The following is a 5,050-nucleotide window of genomic DNA, read 5'->3' as shown; positions in this document are numbered from 1 at the left end:
ATCTCTGGTAATTTAACATATTTGGCATCTTCAGTGTGTGGGAGAAGTCACGGATGAGCAAATCGGAGGATCTGATTTTATGTTGGGAGGCGGGTGGTCTGGCTAAGTCGGGGTCAGCTTTCGGTCGAGGAGGCAGGGGCAGAAGTGTGCAGTTTGGCTGACTGACATAAGCCGTGGATAATCAGAAAATTGAAATCATGTCTTAACATTCTCATAATCCCACAGTCCCAGCACAAGCAGGGAGAGGGGAGTGAAGACGGAGTCATCAGTCTGAGCTTATGAAAAGCTGAGGCCAGTCATGTTTCTTTGCACCCACTGTGCTTTTTTTTCCCCAGTTGTGCCTCCTTTCCACAAAGTGAATATACAAAACCATCCTATTCTTTTTCTCCTTATCTTGAATACTGATAGAAAAAAGACTTTTGGAGAGTTGGGGGGAAATGTAGAAAATAACAGTGATATCTTGATTCCCTTCCATTCTGAGAGTGGACTGTCCCACCTTGGCTAGACCTTTCAGAAGGAGCCACAGTCAGCGACTGGGCCAAGAGTCACTTCACCTTCCAGAGTCACACCTCTTAGAGACTTTGGGCTCCACAGCTAAGTGCTGTCTTTTGTCACGGAAAACCAGCTAGAGGCGTCCACTTGGAAGATTTCAGGACTGACGGACAGCAGTGCTTGATCTCTTTCCAGAATCACAGTTAGGACCCCTTGTCCTCCATGCTCTCCTGCAGGGACCAGGGGAGCCAGAGAGGGAGAGCACTGAGTGCTGGAGACCCAGAGCCCGGATCTCGCCTCCTCCTTCCCGGTGATTTAGGCCCCTGTAGCTGAGGCTTCTGCTCACCCAAGGTCCGGGGCCTCTCCTCTGGGTGTTGGACTCCTTCCCTGGGGCCACAAGGTCCTCCCCTCCATCCTCTACACCTGCAATCCCCTGATTTTTAAATAGTTTCAAACTTTGTAGCATCCAAGAACATATTTGACCATAAACCCTCTGTTTCTTTTTAACCAGTTATCTCCCAGGACTTGGGCTATGAGTAAATATGTAAGGAATTTATAAGAGTGCCTTAAAAATACAGGTTTCTGATTCCAAGGAAGTAGAGTCCTAAGATTATAGCCCTGCTGAATTTGAAAAATTTTGGTAAATGTGAAGAATCGGAGCCACATCTTCAGATTTCAGTTTAAGGGACTTTCCCTGGTCTTCCTGACTATGTATAGTCCCCCAATTATCCACTCTCTTGGCTTGGATGAATAAATAATTTTGCTATCTATAGCCAATTAGTGTATATATCTGAGGCATGCTAATTGTTAAATTAATGTCAACTTGGAGGGATCTCTATAGTGACTTACCTTAGGGCTCTGTCCTTGATATAATTGCTTTTGATATTTTTATCAATGGCTTGGATGAAGTCACAACTGCATGCTTACCCAATCAGATTCTGAGGACTCAAAATTGAATGGACAGAATACTGAATTTATATATATATATATATATATATATATTAGATGCTGGGGTGTTGGAATAGCTGGAAGGAGGTAAATGACATGGTGGAACTGAAGCCTATAGCATCCTTTGGGATTTGCTCTATAGCAGCTCACTGAATTGTGCCTTGAGGGTCTTCACCTTTCTCTATATACCTTGTATTGCATAATAGGGAAGGGACTGAGACTGTGGAACTGTAACCCATAACAACTTTTGAAATTACCTATATAACTGCTTGTTGAGCTGTACATCGAAAGTTAACACCTTTCTGTATGTGTGTTATATTTTACAGTAATGGAAATAGCTGAAGTTGTGGAACTGTGACCCATGACATTCTTTGAAATTTGCTAACTACTTGTTAAATAGTATTTTGAAAGTTACCACTGTTATGTATATATGTTAAAGTTCACAATAAAAAATGCATTAAAAATTGAATGGAAAACAAATTCATTGGATGACAGAGTTTGGTTTCAGCAGACAGACAGGACAAATGGACCAAACTGAGCAAGATGAAATGTAATGGGTAATTTTAATGCCCTTTCCTAAAGGATTTTCCCAAAATCCTAAGTCCTGGATGAACAGATGTGGCCAAATAACCTGTGTGAAAAAAAAATACTTTGTATCTTCAACTGAGTGCAAGTTCAACATGAGGTTATGATGATGTAAGGATCTGAAGTCACACTCAGGTCAGAGAAAGTGTGTGAAAGAAGCAGTTGGAGGCAAGATGAAGGCCATTTGTGTAATGTTTGCAACCCTGCAAACACAGACTCAAGAGAGGTTATGCCCATAAACATCCCCTCCCCTGTGAGAGGACAGGCCAGTATGTGCAAGAATGTGAATGGGGGTCACACCCTACACTCCCCAGGGCACAAAGTGCAGCATGACTCATTGGCACCGTAATTCAGGAATTGTTACACGTTTACACAATGCTCATAACATTCTCTTCCAAATTCTTATAATTCAAAGTTACTCAGGTTCATTGACAAGTCCAAACACTTTTCTTGGCTAATGATATGTTTCAAGCTGGTCCCTACCACTGTGTTTCTACAAATAAGACTTTTGGTAAATCCTCACAGTTGCACTGTTGTAATTGTTGCTTCTTCCTGTCTTGCACTTGTGTGTGTGTGTGTGTGTGTGTGTGTGTGTGCATTAAAGTGGGTGTTTCTCCTGAATTATGGTTAGATTACATTCACAACCTAAATCCATCATTTTGTTTTCTCCCTTACCATCATTCTATTTTGGAGAGTCAACATGGTAATAATGATAAAGCTAACATTTATGGGGGAGTTTACCATGTGCTAGCCATTGTTATAATTGCTTAACATGGATTATCCCATTTAATTTTTGCATCATAGTATGAAATAGGTACTAATGCTCTCTCCATTTTGCTCTGAACAAACAGAGACAGAGAGGTTAAGAATCTTGCCCACAGTCATGCACCTAGTAAGTGGTGGAATCAGGATATGAGTTCAGGCATTTGACGCCAGAGCCTGAGTTCTCACCACTAAGCTCTAATGTCTCTCCCTGCCCAGCTTCTTCACTCTTCCAGGTTTCCCATGTGCTTCCTTCTGACCGCACTATTTAATCCCCCCTCTAATTCCCAAGAACACCAGGTTTACCTATTGCCTCAAGTATGAAACTTGATTACAGCTGCTAAATCTTGATTAAGGAGCGCTGTCTTAATTTGCTGACACAGCTATTAACTTTCGCACAATAGACTGGCTTAAACAACAAGCATTTATCAGCTCAGGGTTTTGCAGCTAAAAAAATGTCCAAAATCAAGATATTGGCAAGGCTTGCCTTCTTCCCAAAGACCACAGCACTCTGGTCCTGCCAGCACTCCTTGGGCCTCCTTGGCTTTCCATCCCATGGCAATATTCCCTCCTTTCTGGCCTCTGTTGATTTCTGGGTCCCCTTTATCAAGCCTCCAGTAATCCGGACTAAGACCCACACTTATTCAGTCAGGCCACACCTTAACTAAAATAACATCTTCGACCTCTTCCGCTGCCATTTTAAATCCAGCTCCATACACCCTCCACTGCTGCTGTTCCCGGGACTCCGTCTGCGCGCCAGCACCCCCGCGCACGATTCCGCCACCGTGGAGGACATGGACGAGGACAGCGACATAGAGGAATTCGCAGCAGGATCCAAGATTAATGCAAGCAAGAATCAGCAGGATGATGGTAAACTGTTTATTGGAGGCTTGAGCTGGGATACAAGCAAGAAAGATCTGACTGAATATTTGTCTCGATTTGGAGAGGTTGTAGACTGCACAATTAAAACACTTCCAGTCACTGGAAGATCAAGAGGATTTGGATTTGTGCTTTTCAAAGATGCTGCTAGTGCTAATAAGGTTTTGGAACTGAAAGAACACAAACTGGATGGCAAATTGATAGACCCCCAAAAAGCGAAGGCTTTAAAAGGGAAAGAACCCCCTGAAAAAGTTTTTGTGGGTGGATTGAGCCCAGATACTTCTGAAGAGCAAATAAAAGAATATTTTGGAGCATTTGGAGAGATCAAAAATATTGAACTTCCCATGGATACAAAAACAAATGAAAGAAAAGGATTTTGCTTATCACATATACAGATGAAGAGCCAGTAAAGAAATTATTAGAAAGCAGATATTATCAAATTGGTTCTGGGAAGTGTGAAATCAAATTTGCACAACCCAAAGAGGTATGTAGGCAGCAACAACAACAACAGAAAGGAGGAAGAGGAGCTGCAGCTGCTGGATGAGGTGGTACAAGGGGTCGAGGACAAGGTCCAGGCCAAAACTGGAACCAAGGATTTAATAACAATTATGATCAATGATACAGAAATTACAATAGTGCCTATGGTGGTGATCAGAACTATAGTGGCTATAGCAGATATGATTATACTGGGTATAATTATGGGAACTATGGATATGGACAGGGATATGCAGACTACAGTGACCACCAGAGCAGATATGACAAGGTATCTCGAGGGGGTGGAAATCACCAAAATAATTACCAGCCGTCCTAAAAGAGGACCTTGGAGAAAAGAGGAGGAAATGCTAAAGTAACCTATCTTGCAGGACAATATTAAAGATTGGTCTCCTGTTGATCTAAGATGATTATTTTGTAAAAGACTTTCTAGTGTACAAGACACAATCGTCCAACTGTATATAGCTGCCAATTAGTTTTCTTTGTTTTTACTTTGTCTTTTGCTGTCTGTGTTATGCCTCCATGTGGATTTGTGTTTATACAAATTTTATTTGTATGATTTCATGTTCAACCTCAAATAAATGCTTCCTTATGTGATTGTTTAAAAAATAATAACACCTTCGAGATGTCCTATTTATTATGGGTTCATACCCACAAGAATGTGGATTTAAAACTAAAACATGTTTTTTTATGGGTTACATAATTCAATCTACCATGAACTCTAATATTTTATCCTATATTGGTTAACTATATTCACCTCCCAGTCAATCTTTGCTGAATACTCCAACCTATCCAGGAAGATGATTCCTTATATCCAGTCCTTTACTAAAGCATTAGCATATACTTAGAACAGGCTAACTATTCCTACTAAAAGCACTTAAGAACTAAGATT

The 5,050-nt window shown here is 41.2% G+C and overlaps 1 pseudogene; it reads left to right on the top strand.

Moving 5' to 3' along the window:
• Positions 1 to 3,557: 3,557 nt before the first annotated feature.
• On the top strand, positions 3,558 to 4,477 carry LOC119542868 (annotated as a pseudogene).
• Positions 4,478 to 5,050: the final 573 nt, after the last annotated feature.

This window comes from Choloepus didactylus, chromosome 8 (genome assembly GCF_015220235.1).
Source record: "Choloepus didactylus isolate mChoDid1 chromosome 8, mChoDid1.pri, whole genome shotgun sequence".
Classification (NCBI taxonomy): Eukaryota; Metazoa; Chordata; class Mammalia; order Pilosa; family Megalonychidae; genus Choloepus; species Choloepus didactylus.
The sequence above is the reverse complement of the archived record's forward strand: the minus strand, read 5'-3'. Positions and strand labels throughout refer to the sequence as shown.